Here is a 25,510-nt window from a genome sequence, read left to right on the forward strand (position 1 = left end):
TTGAGGGTACGTAAAGCCAAAAATTACTATTCCCAACTAACAATAACACATGCAAATTTGGTTCGTCCATCGTACAGGCTACCATTATATACACTGGTTAACTAAGTGTCCATTATTATAGATTTAGGAGGTTTTGAAGGTCACAACAACAAACCTGTATCACGGTTCGGACACTTATGTGTAAAACATATTTTGACGAATCAGACAGTTCTAAAACATTCCATCAACTTCGGAGTTAACATAAGCAAATATCAAATTAATAAAAGAGACTTTGACAGTAAGAGCTTAGTCTGTTCGTTACTGTAAGGGATAACAGTAAGTAGTCTCCACAAACCCAGCCTCTAATAGAACCTGCGACCTTGCTATCACGCGTGCGATTAAAAATCTGAAGCATCACGCCATTCATTGACAGTATCAGTTTGCGTGAGCGGACCACGTGGTCATAGTTATGTGTGCTGCACACGCAACAAATGTATGCTGCATCACGCAACCAGCCTTCGGGCACGGAAAACAATTTGTTGGTGCACGGAAGGACATTACGGTCATCAGCTTTGGTCTCACTTTTATACCGTTAACAGCAATTAGAACTATCCGTTCCCAGCAACACTTTACCGGCCTGTACATAACTTTAATACTACGCATAAGGTTGTGTCTTTACTGAGATGTTTATAAATTTAAGTTTAACGGACTCTGGGTGAATACTGACTGTACTATTGTACGTGCATATGTACATTTGTAAAATATGATTAAATAATGTCCTGAATAAAGTTGCTTATAACTACAGCCTAAAAATTAAAGAAGGATATTGTTATAAATTGAATATCTATTCAGAAATCTGAACTTAACGAGAGTTTAAGACTATAACTGTAGTTTTATAGGATTAATTAAGGTGTTCCAATGCTTGGCTTTCGACTTACGGTTGTAGGATTCAGAATATCATAAGTGAGATTGAAACTCGAGATTAATATTATTCTTATGTCATAAATATATTCAAAAAATATTTTTTGCTGTAGAAAAACATAATTACAATAATTTTTGAATTTTGAATATCAATATCTGTTCTGTGTTGCATTCATTTTAATTTTCCTCAGTTTAATGGACACTCGATCAATATTTTAATTCACAGCTCTCGTTATTTTATTTTCCTTATCGTTATTTTTGTATAATTTAAAAATAGAATTGTAAGTATTAACACTTTATGTAGACAACTGTTAATGTTAAGTAATTTTTTTTTATATGTGATTTTAGATTTTTAAAAAAATATTAGGTGTTATTGAATTACTTTTTTAATAAAAGAGTCATAAAGATATATATTATATAAGTGTCGTTATTAACAACATACAGCCATTGAATTTCTTATATGCGTTTAAAAAAAACTTTATATATATTCTGCGGATATATACTATAAAATATTAAATTTTATATTATTGTATGTTTTTAAATACGTTTATTTAGGTCTCTGCAGAGTGAAAGAAAATATATTTGTGTTATAATCGTTTTACCGGACTACAGTCGGAGGTGCGGGCGCCTTTCTGATATATGTCTCAATTACTATGGCCGGTGCGCGTGCGCAGTGGGGGCTTGCCTTTAATACAACGATGACGTTAGACTTTATTGCGGTATAATATAATACATATTTTGGGATAAATTATCACCCGATTTTATTCACTTTAATTATTGGTATTGTGAGATTTATTGTTTAGTTATAATAAATTTGTAGACCGGTTGGGAGCGTTCCTGATTTATCGTAAAGTCGCTACGGTTGCATCGCTTGCTTTTATATGTTTTATGAATATTTTTTCATACAAATAAATTAAATAAGTGCGAACACCGAAATCCACGTCACACGGGACGGTCAGACGCGTTTGACGTACAGATGTTAAATGTTTAATGATATGGAAAATACTTTGGTTTAGTAATCCTATACGATGCACTGCTGCAGTCGCTGGCACGCTATTATACGCCCTATAATTTGGTGTTTAAGTATCATATTCCCCACGCAATATCTTGGACGTAATACCCGCGTGAAGTAGGCTTTATCGGGAGGTGTTAAAGACGTTTATCGGATGACATGTGCCTGATATTTGAGTAATGTAAAGCCGCTGTTTAGTGTCGTTTTACGGTTGAGTTTTGATGTCCAAAAGTGGTGTTCGATTTGGGCTGACTTTCTGAGAATATGCTGTTGTATCAATATGACGAGATTAGCGAATGGTTACCGAGATAGAGTCAGATAGAGTCAAACAGAGTCGCGTAGAGTTAGCTTATTTTAATTTTCCTATAAATATATATTTTTTTTATATATAGTATAGTTTAAAGCAAATATAATAAAGGAAAATTAAAACATTTTGTAACACTTTATAGTTATATTAAATATATTTTGGAATAATTTTTAACTATGTTCCAAAAGCCTTTATATAATATTTTGATACTTACTCAATAAATTGTTGCCATACTTACAAAATTTTGCCTAAATCTTAACAAAACTTCCCACCGGGTCAACGACCGCAGATTGGTCAAGAACGAATGAACGAACAATTAAAGTATGATTAGATTATGTTACAGGTTTCTTTGAATATTCTCATGATGGCTACCGTCTGGCGGGATTCAGCCAAAAAAAAAAATATACCGAATATCTTCTCTGTTTCAACCCTAACAACAACCTGATCTCGTTACATCTGTAAGTTCTAAACTGATCTTTACCTTATAAACTGGGATACCACATAAATATATATTTCCATGGAAACTTACGTACCAATTAAATCGTATCCTGTAACCGAGAAACGTTATTATCAACGTTTAGTCTAAACTATATCTCAGTTAACAGTTAACATCCTTCTTTTACAGCTAGTGTGTATATTTCCTGTTCGTAATTATATTTCACTAACGTGGGATATATACAAATTATTAAGAGTAAATTAATAAAATTATATGTTACTTAGACTTAGACTTATCTCTCAGTCAAAGTTTTAATCAATATACCATTACATAAATAAAAAAGGAATATATAGAATGCTAGGCGTATTTTATTATATGTACATAATATCAACAATGTACAAAACATTTTAATCTCGTCTTGTTGATCACGCTCGCTCTTAATGAATCGAAACGTCGGGATGATGTAGACATATAGTAATAAAAAACTAATATTATCCGAAAATAATATTTTCATTAAATGTATACACGCGAAAGTCTCAAATATCACCCTTATATGTACCCTATACTTTGTTATTTACCTTAATCATTATTAACTATTCATTGTATTTTGAACTGTCCGAACAGCCTTTTATTGTATGATATATTAATGTTATATAATTTATATGCAATGCGTATATAGTAGAGAGCTGGCCGCTCCGTAAAGCCAAACGGTTCCATTGTATGAATCACAGTTTTCTAAGAAGCGGTCCGTTTGTTCAATTGATAATTTCTACTGAAATAATTATTGCTTTAATGTTTTTACATAATACCGTGAATTATTCGTTGTTTTAATTTAACAATTAATTCTGTTATTTTGTAAGTTTTAATATTATAACGTAATATTTTGTAATAAATAGTAAATTTTTTTCTTGTTCTTTATTCATATAATACAGTTAATACATGTATATAAAATATTTTTACGTCTGTATGTTGTTTATGAATAATAATTTTTAAGCTTTTTTTAAGATCATGTTTTCTTTGTGATGTCTTTCTTTAAAAATATTCCAAATTTGAGGTCCTTAAGGCCTTTGAGATAATTCGAATATTATAGATGTATGTGTATTTGTATGTATGTCTGTGTGTGTGATAACAATGATAGTAATTACATAATGATAAGTCATTTAAGAGTTGCTCGCGGTGCGGGTGTAGGGAAAAGATGACTTGTGTAGGTACAGACAGCAAAATACTGTTTCCAAAATATTTTATAAGTATCCAACGTTATTTATACCACGTATAATACTATTATACTATGCGGTAATGTTAAAAAGTTCACCTCATTAACTAATTTAATTTAAAAATGTACTCTCGTTATAAGAATATTTTGTAATTCATTACAATGAACTACATTTTTTCCCAACACCCGCTGGGAATAGTTTTATAATATAAAAAAATTAAGCCGTTTAGAAATAATCATGAATAATGGCTGCAATTACCGAAACGTGGAATAGTATAATTTGCCGACGGTACGTCTGTATGTTTCGTGGAACGAATTCCAAAACATTTGTTTGATGCGGTGTAATAAGGATCAATTATAAAAACTTATGTGTCGTTTATTATCAACCTAATATGAATCTTAACGCGTTGGCTTTAGACCGCTTTCGATCTGGACGTCGTAGCCACTTAATATTTGGAAATTGGAACAAAGTATTGTTTTGGTCTCAACTTTGCCATGTTATAGGTTTTGTGGTCGAAATGTTACTGAAACGGTAGTCGGTTTGAATTCGGGATATTTTTTTATAAATAACATAAAACAAATTAATTCTGAGAGTTAATATATGATTAATAAAAGTTATATATAAAAAATAAAAAATAAATTTAATATCATTTAAGTTCTGAGGAACGCAGATATTCGACATGGTCTCTATACGGAATCATATATGTTTGTCTGAAATTCCTTAAGAATTGACATAACGTGTGCCATAAATAGTAGAAGATACGTAAACCGTGTGTATTCAAAATAGTCTAGACTCTAGAATTTTGTATACAAGTCTGCTATAGCTTAAAAACAACTAGAAACTAACAAAGCTTTACATAGACCCTTATAAATTTTGAGTCTAATTTTATTGCTTGTATATTTTATAATAAAAACATAATATATAGGAAAACATTACGAAGAATAACGCTAAATATTTTAAGAATCTATTAATTTGTAACATCCTAGCATGTCGAGACCACCCTTTGCCAATTTAACTGATTGCCGGCAGATGTCTCATTAACCTTTAATGTTGATAATGATGTAAGCGAATTTAGCACTTAGTGCAAAGTGTAATGATCTATAGTCCTATCAAATAAATTTTAACTCCCTACGTTTGATTGTCGCTTTGCGGTAGCCGTTTGAGGCGGTTTAGAGGTAAAGTTCAAATTTAAACATGAACTATTCAAGGGGACTTTACAGGATTCGTAAAATATATTAAAATTATGACTGACTTACAAGAAATATCCTTTATGTGCTTTTTACATTAAATATCTGTAACAATTTTTATGTGGTAGAATAAAGATTTTCGCTTTCCTTTTGATCAACAACTGACCAAATATCAAAACTTCCGATACATAAATTTCCTTTTTTACATTCACATTTACGAAGTGTAATTTTATATAATTCTAAATACATTTTCATATTGAAACCCAAAGTTAGTACATTAAATATTTGAAGCTAGTCATAAAATGTATGTTCTCAATGAATAGTTTTAGTGGTCAAGAAAATACGTGAGAGTGACCAGTGTGAGATCGTCGGAGTCTTGTGCGGTTAGATTAGATCGCTCACCGCCTTTATGCTGCTTAAACAACTGACAGTTAACTATTATAATAACCACTTCGATTATTAAATCTCCCATACTAAAGATTTAATAAATTCAACGGATAAGTTTCAATTATATTATATATACATTTTTCTACTTTTTTAATAATATAAATCAACAGTAAAAATCTCTTTGAAAAGTTTGAATGCTGTTATTGTCGTGAAAGTGATTGAAATTTCATGTTTTAAATTTAAATTATATCATATTTAAAATATCTCTCAATAATAACACGTCAAAAGAAGACAGAGTTAGTTAGCGTACACAAAAAAAAAACTTAAACTATTTTAATTGATAAACTGAGATTATAATAGCGACAAAGATTAAATTAAATCGTACGTGAGTGACCTCGCAGTAACGACACTTTAAGATGTAAATAACAAATAACTTTGTTATAAATAGTATACACAGATATAATGATTGTATTTTCCTCTCTTGGTTATTAAATTTACAGCTATTTTAGTACAGTTATTACTACTTGGTAATTAATGGAAATGATCTCGCTTGACTGAAGCGAAACAACTTGATAAAAAACACAGCCATACAGTACACAGCATGCACTCTTGTAGGTTTTAGATTATACAATAATATAGTTATCATTAATTTTTATATATAATTTTAATTATCTTATTTTGATATTTGTTTATTTTCCAGCAATCCTAATCCCGGAAATACGAGACGTAGATCGGCCATATAATGACATTACTATCAAATAAATCGGAAAGAAATTCATAGTTCTTTATAAAGTATTGTTTATTTAAAATGTATCTGTCAATTATAATTTCATCAGCAGTAAGGCGTCAATGGTCTAAAGTTTTGAACATTGACTCAAAACATTATAGTATATAAAGGGAGGGATAAGGAGCAATCTAAACAGTATTCACATTTTAAGTTGCAATATATTCTGCTTTTCCTTTATCGCATCATAGAGTAGTTGGATAATTTGAAAGCAGCATAAAGGCTAGGTTTCAAAGATAACTCCGATAAAAATACGTGACGGTAAAACGTGCTCAACCACTGAAACATTGAGCCATTGATTACGTTTACAACATACGAGTGTTTTTTCTCTTCGTTATAATTATTTTCATTTTGAGATAACGTCTGTTACTTTAATTATTAAGTTTATTGGTAATTAATATGCTAGATCTTAGTTACTCAATAATATAAAATATGGTACACGGCAAATGTGTGCCAAATTAAATAGATGTCAAAGGTCGTATAGACATAACCTAGTGCTACATTAAAATGTTTCGGTAATTTTAATGTCAGTATTGAGTAAGCCACTTGTATTTGACCAAAAGCGACGCTCGCCCGGTTCACACAATCGCAGCCCACAAAAACACCAGCACAGCTCGTGGGAGACGCAATTATTTTACAATTTCAATCAAAAACATCACCCTTTCACTTCCACTTTACTATTTAAATGTCAATCTCATACTATATCAAAAAAAATATCACATAATTCAAATAGAAACCTTACTTCTAAAACCATAGAGTTTGTTATTGTTAGACTTTGATGTTTCAAAAACAATTTGGCTTGGTATGATTAATGCATGTTCTATATTCTGATAGTGTAACAGTTATTTGAATTTAAACTGTATTGTATTTTGAGATGGCCCCTTTTTTGATGCATCATTGGTAAATCCTTAAGGTGGAAATTAGAAAGCATTTGAAGGAAATTATTTAAAATAATATAAGATCTCATTGAAGTGTATAATCTAGACGCATCATACGGATGATAATACGTATGTTCGTCTCGTTTCGTGCGAACATTATTAAATATAATCAGTCACTGTCAGTTCATGAACAGTTTCGTAGTTTATTATTTAAAGATTTGGACGATGTAAGTCACTGCTGGTAATAGATTGGACGAAGATTTCGCGGTTAAAGAAAGGATGAATTCTTACTTAAACATATAAAATTCTAATAAAGAACTATCACTACATACAGCCAGCACGCCACGTAGTATATACATTTAAAAATTGCCAGTACAATTAATTCACCTTCCCCGGTTCTTTGAAGTTCAACGAAGAAAAAAAAAACAAAATAATTTTCACGCAAGTTGCATGTTATATGCAAATCAACAGTTATTCCTGGTAACTTTGACAACAACTATGATAGATAAATTATTTAAATTTGTATATAAATAAAATTATCCTTTATTTTATAAAACTTTTTATGTCTCCGGATACTCTATCAAGTAATAAGGAACGTATGGTTTAGATTAAATTAATATATTTAAGATAATATAAAAATACACATCTTTTATTCTAATAAAAATTAGGCCAAGGTTTCCAATATCTTAGTGATATATTTGTATTGAGAGTACAGTGTTATGTGGGGAAAGTTAATTCAATGTGGTCATAGATATAACAAAAAAAATGGATGAAACATTATAAAACAGCTCAGAATAAATACAAATCACTTGAGTGATATTATTGTGATCAATCTCTTTATATTATCTCAAATATAGTTATTTTCATCGAGGTGAACTTTCATTTTGTAAAGACGCTTTTTTTCTGATAAATTATTTAAGTAAATTTACTTTAATTATCTAAGTGTTACAACCTGTAAACATATATAGTGTTTTAATATTTATGACTTGAAATATAAAGTTATCGAATTTCGTTCATTCACTCATTCGTGAAAAACTTTGTCCCAGTGCCAGTAGCTCAATTGTTCTAGTTCTCTCCAACACGTAAGAGATAATTAAAATTCGTGTTTAGTTATGTAATTATAGTTTAATAGAAAAATTTATTACATGACTACTTATAATAACGATAAGCAACAATGCAATATGACAAGTGCACACTATTTTTTTTGCAAAATTTTTCACATTTCCCTGTTTTCATTCATGACTCACGAGTCCAGTTTTTTTTTCTATCATACAATACAAATATTTTTGGTTCATAGGTCACTCCACATACCAAATGATACAAGTGGCATAGATAATAATTTTTACACACCATAATTTTGTAAATTCTTAGTAACATAAACATGTTTTTAATTAAATATCCAGATAACTTTGTTTCGTTTATTCGGTTCGTTTGTTTAATTCAAGCAACAATCAAATTTTATTAATTATATTTATGTATTGTTCTCAAGTCTCACTTAAAATTTAATTAGTAGAAGTTATAATAATTTTTCTTTATAGAGAAATTTTGTCAAAAAAGCGCTAATGATTTCGTACCTACGATTTTGATTAGCTATGTCACGCTGCTCATATTTCTTAGAATGGGATGGAAGATGACATTTGAAATTTTCTGCGTGTTTGATTCATGAAATAACGTTATGAAATCAATCAAATACAAGCTCACTCCATATATGGATGTTTTGCGATAACGCATTTGTCTCAAAACGAAAATTTTTATCTTCAATAATTTATGTAGCTATGTCACATGTTACGAATAATTTTGTTACAAAATAATAATAAAACAAGTAATAATTACTAGTGAAGAAATATAAAATATTGTTATTATTAAACTGTTTGTTTTTATTTTATTTTATTTGTCTATAGAAAATCCATTTGTAGGTATAATCACGTGGTTCAAGGATCAGGTAGCCTTTTCCGGAATAGAATATTCAAAGAGATGAATTAAAATAAAATTTATTGAAAAATATATATTATAATTATTTAAACAGTAACATATTATATATTTTTTTTATAAAACTATACATCACGTCTAACAATTAATTTCTCACTTTCTTTCTGTCAATGTCAACGTCAATGAAGACAATTAAAGAAATTCTTCGAATTCTTTATATACCTTAACGACTAAGAAATTAGAACTATAATTGATTAAATACAATGCATAATGAATGACAGTAGTTACAGAAGAATTCGCGTGACTGTCAAAAGAATTAACATGTTTAAGGATTTATGAACGTTAATCAGTTTATCTTCAGGGAACAGCGGATATGTCAAAGTATAATTAATATTACGTACGAAATATTTATTCAATTATAATTTACTATTTAACTGTTAAAATTCTACGTTCGCGTGATTTGTTTTCGTACTTTTACACGGAGAAATTTCTTTATTGTGATGTTCTTTGTAAACATTTTTCCTGTATATGTTGCACTATGACAATGAAGCAAACAATTTACTAGCATTAATTTATTCCAAGTACATAACTATGTATATATAAGTCTAATCAAATATAGATGAAATAATCACTTTTTATGTAAAATGTGTTATAAATGTACATTATTAAAGTCAACGAGAACTATATAACATAGCATCTGTATCAATTGTCAATCGTTGAACACATTCTTGTTATGCGCGCGCGCACCGTGACGAGGGAAACTGCGCTGTTTATATGTGTACATGTCTGTGTGTCAACATAGTTTTAATAATAATTTGCAATATCCCACAGTTTATATAATAAATGAGATTATACAACTGACACATTCGACATATAAATTTAAACTATATTTTTTTATTCATAATACTTAACAGATATTATAAAAATAAATATGCAGTTAGTTTAATTGTTTTAATAATACGCAACACGACAGCATCTTCCTTATTAGTAAAATAACAATACGTATTTTTTGCTTTATTAATTTCAAAACGTTTCTGCCGCTTTTTATTGAACACAATGAAATATCATCCGTCAAGAACTATTCCGATCTAATTATCAATGATGTCTCGATGTTCTTAAAAACCGCTGCCGGCTCCCGGCATGCCAATTAAGATGGTGACAGATAAATATAATTACAATAACCACTTAATCAATTTATTTTTTGCCCTTAAATAGGTAAGGTGGCGCTGAACTGAGATAGAGAAAAAAATATTAATGAACCGACGTGACAAATAACGTAATTCGCAGAAATGCATCGTTAATTAATTGGCCATTATAATTTTCCCCTCCAATGTATAAATAGTTTTTACTCAAAAAGTTTTTAGCCTCCATTAAACGCGGTTTTAGATTACGGCTTAAAGTTTAATTGGGTTCGCCGCATCGACCGCAGTCCACAGATAATTAAAAATATCAAAATTAAGCTCCAAAATTTCATACAAGCGTATATTTATATTGAACTTTCTAATTTTACGATCGCAATATAAAAAGTCATCAAACCCAGACTGAGTGCAACAAAACAAATAATTCGATAACTCCTTATTTATGGACCCTTGTATGTTATTGTTTTTCACACTTCAGAATAGTTGTTTAATAGATTCAAGTCGGAGTTAAGAAAAAACGTTGCCCATTCAATATTCTCTGTAAGTAATGCTATTATATGACATACTTATAATTGCGTTGTAATTCTTATGAATATTTTATGTTTATTCTATCGCATTGACCTTTTTGTACATTTGAGAAACAAAAGATGGAAATTCCTCATTGAATGACTGTTTAACTCGAGTTGTTTATGAAGATATAGCGTCCACTGCTTATACATATACTATTAATGTAGTTAGTGTTGCTAATACAATTTATCAGATGACACAATTTAGATGATTATAGTATAAAATAATCTACAATAACAAAATCATCATGTTAAATTATTTGGATGAATCTTGAGGAAAAAAATTAACAATAATATAATAACGAATAAATTACTGGGATATATAAAACGAAACATGCAGAGTGAGATGCGGTGGAACAAAAATTTTAATAGAAATTTCCTCTAGGTATAACACTATAAGTAGTAGCTCGCATGATTACTGTGTAAGATTACTGCAGACCTGACGTTCTAATTATCGCTCAAGTTACTCGCAAGTTCAAACGCTGCACAAAGTAGCATCTGCTACAAATTACATCGGCAAACCACTCAAAAATCTTTAAACGTTCATTTTTTTAAACTAAGACACGTATTAAACTTCGTGATGCACCTTGCCGTTAACCTGTTAGATTATAATTGACGCTTGTAATTTCACTAATATTATAAAAATTAAACAGAACTTAAAAAAACGTGCAGTTTAAATACCGTTAGGATTCAAAAGATTAAAATTAAACATACGAATTAAGTGAAGTCCTGAAACAAAATAATTTGACAAAAGGAATTCGCTGGAGGCAATGATCGACAGACGAAAGCTGGCGGGTCACTTAAGTCTTTGAACAAAAGTCTAACAGATGTCTGGTTCGTGATTATTCTAGAAACGATTTAAAAAAATCAATTCGTGCAAATTTAAGATCAAATATCCAAAATTCATCGAACGAATTTATAAAGCGATTGTTTCCGTATAATATATTAGAGATTTGTTATAAAATATTAATTATTATGGTTCCTTGATCGATTTTTAAGTTAAACTCCACCAATCAAACGAACGATGGTAAAGCTACGAAAGTAAAAAATAAATTTTATTCAGATATGATCAGTCAGACCTCACAGTAACATTACTGGCAACAATAATAAAATAGAATTATTATCATATCAGAATAACTTCAAGAAATTCATAAGTAGCGGTTACAATGTCCTTATACAAAAAATATAAATATATACAACACATCAGAAACAAACAACATGCGTATGAGTGAAATAAGCGGTATTATTGTAGAGTTATTTACGGAATTATTGTAGAGTCGGTACGATAAGTTCTCACCTGCAGCAGATGGTGTTGTTGTATCGCTGTTTGAACTCTACTTGCTTGATTTTAATGTTTCATTATTATTAAAACAGAATGATTACATTTAGAATACTTTACTGACGTCTCTGGTCTCCTCTGATATAATACGTCCTTAAAGCGGCCGTGTATAAAATATACTATGAGCTCGTTAACTTCGTTTTAACTTACTTTTGTATCGCTAACAAAGACATTTATAATATCATAGTAGTCTTTTAAGTTTTACACTTTATTCATAATTTATATCTAGCTGTGTAAAATATTAAATAACCACAAATTTTCTATTTCCTTCCAATTGATTTAAATCTAGTAATTAGATAACAACTGTTAGGAAATGAGAATTTGAAAATAATTGAAATCATGGCATTGTTCATTATATATCAGTATATATATTTGGTACATGTATCCAGTATATTTGGTTTATTTGGCACGTTAAAGCATCATGTCAGTTGTCACCACATGACATCTCGTTTACCGGCTAGTGTCTTATGGCTGCTCGAACAAATGACGGTGTCACGGTCACTGACTCCCATATGCTGTATTATCATTTACATATTATCAACTATTAATTATCATGACACTACAACTAATTATTATATCAATGTAAGATTAAGCGGCCGACTGTCCGAATATTAAACACATTTAGTCGTATAAATTTAGATCCGTTCGCGTTCCGTGCTCGAGATTTTAGTTACTTCTAATGTTACTCGGTAGTGTTATCAATTTATTTCTTCGATGTCTTAAGTATGGGTGGTTATTGCAATATTTTGAATAAACATCGCTATAATCACCGAATATATATGAATGTATTTCATTCAGATAGTGATGAGTTCTAGAGAAATACAAAAAAATAATGATTCATTAATATGTTATAACGATTTTTTTTAATCACAGGAAAGTCGGCAATGATTATAATTGGTACAGACAGAGAGAGATTAATATTGAAATATAAGATAACCTTTTCAAAATAATTCCGTCATAAATTATCTCCATTAACATAATTTATTCGTCTCTAATAAATGTTATTAACAAGCTCAAGTGAGATCTCTCATTGTCATTGTATAGTTATTTTTTTTGGACATTAAGTTTAATGTTTTGGATATTTTGAAAGTTGATTGTAAAAAAATGCTTTAAGATAAATCTATATGTATAATTCTCTTTATTGTAACACCAGTTCTAGGTGTTTTTCATTTGTGTATAATCAATAAGGAAGATGAATTTTTAACAACAGGTCAACAAGTTATATCTTCACACCCGTTACTCGTTAAATGTTTTACGTCAAACGATTTAACTGTTTCGTTACAACCATTAAACCATAAATTAATAATCGAAACCATGTAATTGGCCATGACGAAATTTTTAATGGTCATTGATACGCTTTTGATACAGATTCGTTATATCTTCCACGTCTGATTACAGTTTGGTATAGTTGTTGTGTTCAAATAAATCTATGGTTAGAATTTATAAGAGATATATAAACACACACACACACACACCCCCACACACACATATATATATATATACAAATGTATATATGTGTCTTTTTAAGTTATAATCCATTCTTGCAGCAACATTGTGATTATGGGTTTTAATTGGCTATATTTGGATTTAAGTAAAGATGAAGAAAATGTAGCAGTTTAGTTAATGACTGTTTTATTGTTGATGATAAATTTTTAATTTCTTTAAAAAATACGAAACAAATTACTATATTATGAAAATATTCAGTGATCATGCTAGTTCATATAAAAGATATATTGAGATTTTGACACGTTATATAAAATTGGTATTATTCTAAGCGAAAAATCATGAAAGCGTCAAAAATTAATCTTAATGTGTAGTAAATAAAGACTATAATTCATAGTTATAATAAAATTGACGTCAAGAAGAGTCTTCCTAAAAATCGATTTGTTACGTTTCTTAATTCATATGATCTTAATTGCTTGATATTTTCCGCTTAAAAAGAAATTTTTAAAATTTTGCACATTAATATGAATGTTCTCGTTTCTGTTACAGTTTCTATTTCTGTAACACTTCAAATAGATTTTATGAATAAACTTGAAAAAATAATTTATTGATAGTTAGGAATTAATGTTTGACTTAAAAAAATTTGAATTATTATCAAAAATTTAAGTTGTTATTCAATTGCTTGAAATAAATCGGTAATTATGATCTTAATTTTAAATGTGAAAAAAAATATTGGTTTTACTCTACTATCATTGTTTTCTTATTTTATTAGTGGACATCATATTATTTTATTAATGAAAGTTATGACCTATTAAGCGTATTTTGTTAAAATGTTTAAATAGTGCAGAAAAAGTTAAAAAATAAATATATATTTTCACGTTATGGATATAACATGTAACGAATAATACGCTGAAGAAATATTTTTGTTGAAAAAAAAATTTTTCCACATCACACAACAGCGTTTTGATTCATTGACATATTGTAGATCGAAGTAAATTATATATTTATCTGATATCCACAAACTCAACGTCATAAAGAATTAAAATAAATAACTTTGAAATGAATCCTATAGTACGGGGTTAAAAAATACCTTTTTCCATTCCTCCTCCTTCTCTTGGTAGCGTAAACGGTTCCTAGCTGGCTGGCGTGAGGCTGCGGCGGCGGCCGAAGCAGGCTCGTGTCCACGCCGTCCAAAGCGTAGCCCTGCCCGCCCCAGCCGCACAGTTGCAGCTTCGACTCGCTGGCTATCTTGCCGGCTGAGCCGTCCTCGGGGTGAAACGGCTGGTAATTCGGCTGGATGTGCGGCGACAGCTTGACGGATGTCCTAATTCATCGTATTGTAAGCCGATGTAATGTAGAGTCTACTATAAGCGAGCGTATTGTATTTTTTAGTACATCGTATCCTGTCGGGAAGCGACGGGAAGGGTGATAACTCACTGGCCGATGACAACGATTTTGGCAACACTGTTCTTTATCACTATATAATACAAGTCAAACGACGTCCGTCCGTCGAAAATAATTTTCACCGTACCATAAATATTTTCAAGTGTTCCGTGTCACTGTTGTTCATCTCATATCATATATTTCACTGTCATTTATGTCACTGTCACACACCATCACTCGAAGCTAAGTTATAGACACTAGGATTATATTAAATTAAAGCTAGGTACACTATTCATAGTGGAAGTCCGTGCCGAGGAAGGTTCTGAGGCGACACTCGTTATAGTATGTGGTGTTGTGTGGAGTGAAGCGCGCGGCGCGACCGCCTAGCGCCGGGTGCACTGTGGGGGCTCCGTTGACGGCCCGGGACAGTGGGAGGTCTCCGGACCAACGACGCCCAGCCGGTCTACATTCACCAATCGTATAGGCGACTGCCTCCTCTCACTCTATAAGGGACGGAGTTTATATTTTCGGAATTGAATTTCTTTCTACTTAGTTTTTTTTATTCCTACGTTTATGATTATGAAAGTTGGTTTTGTTTTAGGATTTTTTTTTGAACTTTCAATTCTAACTCGACTACTGACTATGCGACTGTTGGCGTATTTAGTTCGTCAATAAAATAGTATGAAGTTATTAATTTTCAATTTAATTCAATAATGTTGTGTTTGTAAATTTAAGAACTTACAGATAATGGTAACATTCAATGTCAAAAAGCATTAAAAATTATAAATCTTAATATTATTATATATTATTCCAACCCCTAGTTCGTCCCTTATTACATAGTGACGTCACAACATGGCCGGCCCGTGGGGTTGAATTTTACATTTACCCCTCGGCCGTCGGAGCGGTCAGACATTTATGCAATGACGTATCACAATATATATTAATGAAATATTTAGTTATTAATATTTTCCTTTATTTTTTTTAATTTCTATACAAGCAATTTAATATACATGTCGACGAATGCAGTTCAAAACATTTTTAACCAAATTCTAATAGCAATAGTGATTTAATTGTAATATTACCAGATTTAATTTCTACCGTACATTCATATAACAGTAGCTATATTTGCATACAATTTAGCTTTAAACTAAATCATTCAACCGAGATTATATCTCAGTATTTCAGTAGCGGGTTCGATTCCGAACATTTGAATTTGAATTCCGAACAATGAACATTTTATTAATAAATCCGATCTTTTGGAAAGCTTTAAGTGTTTTAATTCTTAAAAATACAATTAACATTATAATAATACTTTGAATATTGTGTACTTCCATCTAATTTATTGCCAACTATTCAAGTACAACCAGGGAGCAGTACTAGTTAATAATAAACAAATTATTTATTGGCTGTCGGTGACATCGACGTAAATCATGAGAGAATTGCCGAAAATCACGCATTTATGAATATATACCATTATTATGTCTGGTTCAAGTTATAAGAGTTGTAAGGGATTGCATATAATGTTGTTTTTATTTAATTTAATATAATATCTTCAAAGAAATAACATCGCCTACGTATTTATTCTCAGCTTTAAATATGATTTGATGTTTTTGTAAATGATATCATACAAAAATAATACTAAAGTAAAAACGTAGTTAATTTTACTTTATTTACTGTAAACCTCTATTTACTTTTAGTATATTTTATTATTATTCAAAAACGCTATCACTCGTGGCCAGTTTCAAACGCTTGTAGTGAAATTTTGGTACAAGTATCCATAAAAGCTTTATATTTTCGTTTTACGGTTTAAATGTCCCATTAAAATATATATCTTTAGTTAGAGTACAACTCGGCTTATAAGCTGAGCAAACAAAGAGAAACCTTGTTTGCTTTTAACTAAACGTACATAATGTTTACCCAACAAGGACGCAGTAACAATTAAAATGAAAGAAAAATATTAATCATACATCCTGCTCTCAACACGTTGAATAATTGTAAATTATTGTAATATTTTTTCAATGAGGACGTTATTATCACATGTCAGAAATATTGCAAATAATTATTTGAAATAGATAAGACATTTTCATTGAAATTTTTAGTTCCAATACGTGGTTGGTATTGACAGGTATATATTAATAATATTTATTTTTAACGCTAAAAGAGAAATAAACAAATCAAAATATATTTTTACATAAATATTATTTATTCCTGAAATAAGAATATTGTGTCTTTGAAGTGTGCATACAGTCCATTACTAAATTCTTATTGTTAACGCCATCTAGCGAATGTTGTTTGAACTATTATAACAAAGAGTTTACTTTACCGAGGTTCCTTGGAACGTGTTAGACTCGGTAGTATGATATTTTTATTCATTACTAGGTACGGGCCGCGGCTTCGCACGGGCTCTTTACCAAAAATTTAAAATAGCCTATTTAATTTTGAGCATTATTAAACTTATATTATGATAACTTTCAAATGGTACGCCCGATTTAAATGATTTAAAAAGTAATTTACAGATACTAATATAGGCCTGAAAACGAAGTAATTTACTTTGATAACTCTTAATACCGTATTTATGTAAATAACTTTCCAATAAACGCTTTAGGAATGAAATTTTTTAAAAGTTGTAAAATGGATATAGTATGTTATCCTTAAGATACAGACATATGCTACCGCGGACTTTTCTGTAGACCTATATAAAATACACAATTCTACCTTATATTATTTTGTTTTATCTCAAAGACTTTAGGCTGCGTTTTCGTAAAAAGCTCTCAGACGGCTCATGTTTTCTCGACATTTTCAACAAATATCGTTTATGTACACACAAGTAAATACAAACACGTAACAAATTATATACTAAAACCTTCCTCGAAAATCACGCTATCCAGTGGTGATAACTGTATGATAATCGGTGCAATAGTTTTTCCGTTTATCGCGAACAGACAGACAGACAGACGTTTCGAGGGACTTTGTTTTATAATATGTATTGATGAGCATTTAATACGTAATAATAATAAAAAAACGAGTGATAAAAATACGCTAAATACTTGTTACATATGTGTTATTTTAAATTATGGAATAAAGGGAAAACATAAAGTTCCCTAGGTAGGTATAAATAGAGAAGTAGGAAATAGTACAACAATTTTAAAAACTGCATTCTAAATTCAATACATACCACACATTTCTTTTATAATCATCAAATTATTTGCAATTCGAAATTCAAATTCTAATCGAGTTATATTTTTTAAGCTCCGAGGAGGTTTATTCTAATTTTAATCGAGATATTTTTTTCTCCAAGGAGGTTTATTCCAATTTTAATCGGGAATTACGTATTTTTTTTTCACCGAATGGCACCGAAAAGGCTCACCGCAGGGAACTGTCAATCAAGCCACGGTGCATATTATTATTTAGGGGTTTTGTAATCACAAGACCGATGTTACGAATTCGACAGCTTTTGGGAACCGAAAACCGCTTTGTAGGAACCGTTTCTATTAAATTATGATAGGTAAATAGATAATTTGAAATCGGCGCCAATACGGAGCACAAGCAAAAAATATATAAAAACTAATGCAAAATATTTTTGAATAAAAATAATCAACCTTAACATATGTTATAAATGGTCCTTAACAGTTTACACAGTGTTTTTGAAAAATGTTTTTTTTTGTGATAATAGGCTATAGAATAATAGTTTTTTATCATAAAACAAAAAATACTTATACTGTCAATATTTTAAGCAAAAAAGGAAAAAAGAGTGTTAATTACAAAGTTTTAGTATGTACGTATTTTTTAATATATACGGAACTCATGTCAAAGAAAAAACACTCAAACTTTCCAATATATCCTAATTGTATTTTATCTTGCGGCTGTAATTGTTCAGAGCTAGACTTAAAAAACGCACTTATACGCTTTAATTTTTTGTTGATTTCGGATTTATCCCTAATCTTATATTGACACTGTAATGAGGCGAAATATTGTAACACTAGTATTATAATAAAAACCATGGAGCAGACCGAATTTTTTTTTACAAAAAATCACCATAGACAAGAAACTGTACTCATGGTCTAAATGACGTATTAAGAATTCTCAATAAAATATAACATATTGACAAAGGTTTATCGTATTCTGCCTAGAAAGACAAATATATAATGATTAAAAAATTATAATAATATGTATATTATATAATCTGTTTGGATGATATATATTTTTTATGATGATGGAGTCTCCACATTCATCGGTAGTTCAGCCACCGGCCGGATTTGGTTCCGTGGAACTAATCAGACTAATAAGTAAATTGGACGACTCACGCGACGCCATCTTTTAATAATGACCGCCTTTGTTTCGACATACCTATATAACGGATAAGGATATTATATATATCCTATAAACGTAATATGTAGAAAAATATATATTTAAATAGACCATGGGATTTCAAAGAACAGAATTAGACAAAAACATAGAATATATATATTAAATTAACAAAGGTAGGTTAGTATGTCGAACATATATTATTTGTATACGATATATTACGTCATAATAATTTGCCTTAACTTTATATATCCAGTGAACTTTTAATGAGGAGAATACACCAAATAGGTGATCTCAACAGACAATATTTCTGCCAAGAAAAATGTCATCATAAGATTTAAAACGTACTTAAAATTAAATATAAAATCGGTTAATTACGGATTAGTTTATAACTTTCTTATTTTCACAGACGACTCCTTGCTGAAACATTTAAATAAACATCTGATTTCTACTATTAACTTTGTAAATGTTCAAACATTATGAATGCGAGTTATAAGAAACTTACTTTCTTTAAAGATATTCAAGATAAGTTGCCGTTAGTATCATGTATTATGTTAGCGTAGAAAAGTCCTAGATATTATCAATATGGACTTCCATTCTCCTTGTTCGGATTTTTTTATAATATATAACTTTACAGAAACTTAACCCTCTCAATTTAAAGATGAAAACAATTCTTAAATCCATCTAGTCAGACAGGAAAACGTCTTCTCAGTTTTTATTCAAATAATAACATGAAAACCGTTTTATATTACAATATTTCGTTAGCCAATTATCTATTATTAATACAACAATAAACAAAGCGAATTATATCCCAGCTATAACATTATTTTCCCATAATTTCGTGACAACAGTAACACATCGAGTGTACTAAAAAAACTCTTGTAAACCACTGAATATCCGCGACGCTTACATGATCTCCAGATGATATATTACAACGCATTCGTGTTTCTTGAAATAAATTAATTATTAGTCCATCGACTCTCACATCATTTACTACGTTATTATACACTCATTACTCTGTGGTACTAAATAATACATATAAATCATAAAATATATAATATGTCTATATACGTTCATATATTTTGTAGCGTGTTCTGATCTTGAAATGTTAGGAAAATTTCTATCCTAAGTGTTCAGTACAAATTGAACAGTATATACGAGTACATCTATATATGAGTCTCTTTAGAATACCTGTGTTCGTTTTTATTGATAACTATTTTAATAGTCTTAGATTTAGTGATATCAAATTTTTGTAATATATTTATAAGAGTATTGTTATAGTTTTATTTACGTAGTATTTTTGTCGTCTTCTGATTTTAATAGTAAAGATTTAATTGTATGTTTTTTGTCTTTATTTTGAGATGTGAATATGTTGATGTGAATGCCGTTCCCAGTGCACTCCCGGGTCTAGATTAGCTTTGACTATTCGTCGTTTCACTTTTTACATCATATTTTGAGATTTGAAACAATCAATTTTTTCATATAAAAAATCTAGAGTTTTTGTCTGTGGTATCTTTCTGACGATTTTCTTTTGTTTGTGTTTAGTATAGTTTTATTATAATTTATGGCCATTTATTTTTAAATGATGTAAAAAAAATTAATCTTCACTAATTCTTTGTTCATTGTGCCTACTTGAATCTTGGAATATAATATTACTACTTCTGCTTATACACATGTATATATTGGGATACAGAAAAATATAATTAACTGATTGGGATAAAGTAAATCGGGAAAAAAGTATTTTTTTTTTTCCAAAAACGCAAAACGACACACATGTTACGGTTGTAAAGCTTCGATACTAGAAAGTAGCAACAGACATAGTTTTATGTTGTTGTTAATTCTTTTTTTACATTTTTTGATTTTAAATACATAAAGTCAAAAAGAAATTCACTTACGAAGACGTATTACGAAATCTTAACGATAAACATTTATCAATAAAAAAACGAATGGACCTTGAAAAAATTAACCAAAAATTGTCCATTAAACAATTCACAGTCAGTATATACTGTAATTGTACATATCATTAAAATATCACAAGTTATATGCGATTAATAGCAATATGTTTTTGTTTTTTGCAATTTAAAATTCGCTTCGCGTCCACAACACCTGCGCACGCGCACAGCCTATATCTTAATTATAATTACTATTGTGCACAATAAATTGCTATTTTCATATCTAACGTTATTTTTTTTTATACTTATCTATTATATTAATATTCATACAATTAAAGTTTTATATTCAGCGAAGTTAATGAGTTATTTAAATAACTTTTGCATAGTGTAATAATTTATATGTTTAAAGTAAAACTTATTATTATCTGTGTTTACATTATCTTTATGGTCGTTAAACGTTCGCCATCTACTTGTGTGGTTGTACTCATCGGAGTTATAGCTCTATTGAAAATAAACAACCACTTACCATCCACAGCCTTAACCATAGAACCATTAAGTCCGATAATTGATTACGTTTGACATTTATATATTTTTCAAAGAATATTTAGAAAGTTAAGCCTTTTCTTATAAGAGATTATAATATATATATATATATATATATAGACATATATAGATATTACAAAATTTAATATTATGTCTTCTATTTATGGGAAAGTTAAATGATTTTGGCAATTCATTGTTAGAAATATATGAACACTGAGTTAGTATAATAATGCGGAAGTATTTCGTATTTATTATTAGTGTTTATAAAAACTGTTATTGCTTAAATATTTTTGTTAATTACATCGTATTTTTTTTTTAATATATTCTAATAAAGATGGCGTTAATTTAAATCCTAATGATTCGTTACTTTTTAAATCATTATCATCTTCTTTCATCGTCTCTTACGAATGTAAGTGATAAAGGAAATAATATATTTTTTTCGTTAACATCAACAATATGTTAATTCCATATCATGTAAATTTTACAACTGTTAAATAAAAGTAATAAATATTATTCGGATTTAATAATCACGGTTGCTGCAAAGTAACCGAAGCTTCGGGAGTATGTATATAATCCTAAAAATATTAGTTTCATTTAAATGAATACTAGCCAAAGTCTTAAACCTCTTTATAGCTGCTAAGCTCTCTACATATCCGTTCATTGGCTTTTGTGTGAAGATTAATCAAACCTTCATACATCTTGAGAAACTTTCACTTCAATTACAATATAAAATTCTGTGCTTACTAAAACTCGGTTCAATTATTGTAAATATATCCATTTAATACAAAACGCTAATCGCAATGTTAATAATGGCCTCCCTTCAGACGAACGTTCAACTTTGACCTTAGCGTTTTATTAATATATTTGCATTATTTAGTATTGATGTCAGTTATTAAAAACAACATTAGTTCACATCCAATGTCCTTAAAATTATTTAGTTCGGAATTCTTTTATATTTCTGATTAATTTCTAACGTTTCAACATATTACCTTTATATGTTGTTTCTTTATTTGTCCATAAAATTTAATGTGCTGTATGTTGAAACAGGTGATGAGACAGTTAATTTAAAAAACGCAGCTTTTAGTGTATAATACGTATAATAATTTGTAGAAACATTGACATTTATATAAATGCTTTAAGATATTTGAAAGTGTAATAGAGATGGAAAATGACGAAATAGTTTACGATTCTGCGTTTTATTGAGTTCTTATATACAAGAATAATATTTGTACATACAAAAGTGGAGGTAAATACTTTGACATTTTAATAGACAATGATGAGTATATATCAGATGTCTTCTTTAAGATTAACATATTTCAAGAAAACATATTTCAAAAACTTCACATAGTAATATATTCATTATAACAAAAAAACATTACCATGAACTCCATCGTTTGTTTGTTAATATAATTGTTACGTGTTGTTGATCGTCATCTCGTCAAATTTATCCTTACCACAAGTCTGTATTGTCACACTAAATACGGAACGTTAACATATCAATTCATACATATTCGCAACTCTCTCTCTCTCTCGGTCTGTCTGCATCGTTTTCACGACTAAAGCGCTGAACCGAATTCGATGAATTTTTGTATAGAAATAGATAGAAACATGGAACAAAAACATAGGCAACCTTTTATCCCGCTACCAAAACTGCACGGGTGGAACCATGAAGTGAAATTCTCGTTATAGTAATAACGCGGGTTTTACACGAAACGGCAAACGCTTCGTGTGTAGTATAACGATATAATCTCGTGGTGCAGCAGACACGGTGTTATTATTTCATGAACACACACTTCCTGCACACAGCTGGTAAATTTTTATGTTCGCATTCATGATTGTATAAAATTATGTATAAATTTTAATCATATTAAAACCTATAAAAATCTAGACCTCCCTCACGCGAGCCTTAATGACTAAATGCATTTCTATGTTTCACGCCGTTTTCATATTAACATGGACGTAACATAATTATATATGATTTTGATAATTATATATGAAAAAAAAAATACAACTATAAATATTTTGTCTTTAACACGAACTGGTTTATATATTTTATCATTTATACATATTTAGACAATATACGGCCTACTTATTGTGTCAAAGTAACTACGACAATTTATCTATTCAAATACAAAAATATCCTTAGCCCATGTCCAAATCCTCACCATACATGCATAGAATTAACAGTTTATCAATTATAAATCTCAACACTGTATAGTGTTTTGGTAGCTTGAAAGACAAACGTGAAACGCTTCGTATGTAGTAGGTACAAACTTGTGTTAAACATAAATATTATAAATTTATCATTCTGTCAATCAGGAGGCTGTTTTGAAACCATAACATGCGCGTAAAAACTGTAGCTTTGACAGTTTTTACAGCTGCAATTATTACAGTTTTTATTCCCCCATCCAATTTGTATGTGTGTTTGTGTTGCTGTTTATGGCGGACATTTATTCAAATCGTTTAACATTTGTTCATCGATCGTTAATAACAAAGGTTATTAAGTTACTGAAGTTTTTATTGTAAATCGTTTGAAAACAATGTTACACGCGAGATGGCAAGAACGCAAACATACATACATAAGTACATGTTGTTGTTTTTTTATATCTCATATGATTCGACATTTTTGATGATGTTTAACTGTTTTAATTATATTTTGAAAACCGGAATTGTTCGAAATTTAAAATTATATTCTTTCTTATCGCGATGAAAATCTGAATGATACCTAATAGGTTCAACAAAACCGTTATTCGCAAAGGAATACGTAACTACATCTGTTTATGCATATTTTAACCAAATAATAAAAAGTTGCTATAAAAATATTCATATTTAAAAGACTTAAAAAAAATCTAGAGCACATTGTGGCTATAAGATGTTTCCCTATGACAAGTATAAGTGTAAGCAAATATATGTAAATGAATAATGTATCTCAATCAAATGGAAACCATTAAAATATTAATAAAACGGTTTATGTTTATAAATGTTGAACATATAAAGGCTTCGACAAGAACAACAAAACACACAACCTTTTAAAATAATCATAATCCTTAGAGTTTACGCGACATTTAAATACGTCATAAAAACATTTTAATGTGAAAAAAAATGGCAGCCGATTATACGCAGAGATGGATTAATGGCGTGACATATAGAAAACTAATTAAGTGCTACATTAAAATAAATGTGTACAATTATAATTATTAATAAGATTCATATATATGTATTTTTTTGTATTTGATATAGTTGGTGTCTCTCATTTTATTAGTAGATTTTGTAACTATATAAATATTTCTTTGATATTTCCTTCCTATTTGTAATGTGTTATATTTCCTTCTTCGAAAAGAAGTTTTTTAAGCGACGGGGAAAGAAAAAATGATAGATTTTTTTTAATAGCAGGGTTCAAACGAGCTGACGGTCTACTTGATGGGAGGTAGTCAGTAGTCCATGAACATCTGCATCATAAGGATGCGGATGCGTTGTCATCCTTGATTGTGGATGAGGGAGAAGGAAAGGTGGCAATGGAAATAAACGGTAGATAGAAAAACATTACCTCTTTAATAGCGTATTCATCTCGCCCTCGGACACACTAATATATCTTACCCTAAATAATTTTTCAACTCGTATAGAAGTTATTGAGATTGTTGCGTACAACATTAATAGGTATATTGAAGATTTTTCCGAAGTTTCGATTACATTACAGAAACCGTGATCAAGCAGATGAGATGAAAGTGTCTGTCAGTCGATCTTGTTATTTGTTATCTACCGCCGACGATTTCTTTATTTTCATGCGTACTGCTCTGAATGCACGCAGAATGCGCTTCAGTACATATTTTATTAGTACGTTCATTTTCTATTTTTAAAATAAAGTC

At 29.7% G+C, this 25,510-nt stretch overlaps 1 protein-coding gene across 1 annotated transcript in view; it reads right to left on the reverse strand.

Annotated features, from left to right (window-relative positions):
* Window positions 1–14,849, reverse strand: part of LOC116774103 (aryl hydrocarbon receptor) — a 57,169-nt gene extending 42,320 nt beyond the window's left edge. Inside the window, exon 1 of the mRNA XM_061523908.1 lies at window positions 14,612–14,849. The gene's annotated coding sequence lies outside the window, so the exon portion shown is untranslated. The remainder of the gene's footprint in view (window positions 1–14,611) is intronic.
* Between the last annotated feature and the right edge of the window lie 10,661 nt (window positions 14,850–25,510).

Source organism: Danaus plexippus, chromosome 20 (genome assembly GCF_018135715.1).
Source record: "Danaus plexippus chromosome 20, MEX_DaPlex, whole genome shotgun sequence".
NCBI lineage: Eukaryota > Metazoa > Arthropoda > Insecta > Lepidoptera > Nymphalidae > Danaus > Danaus plexippus.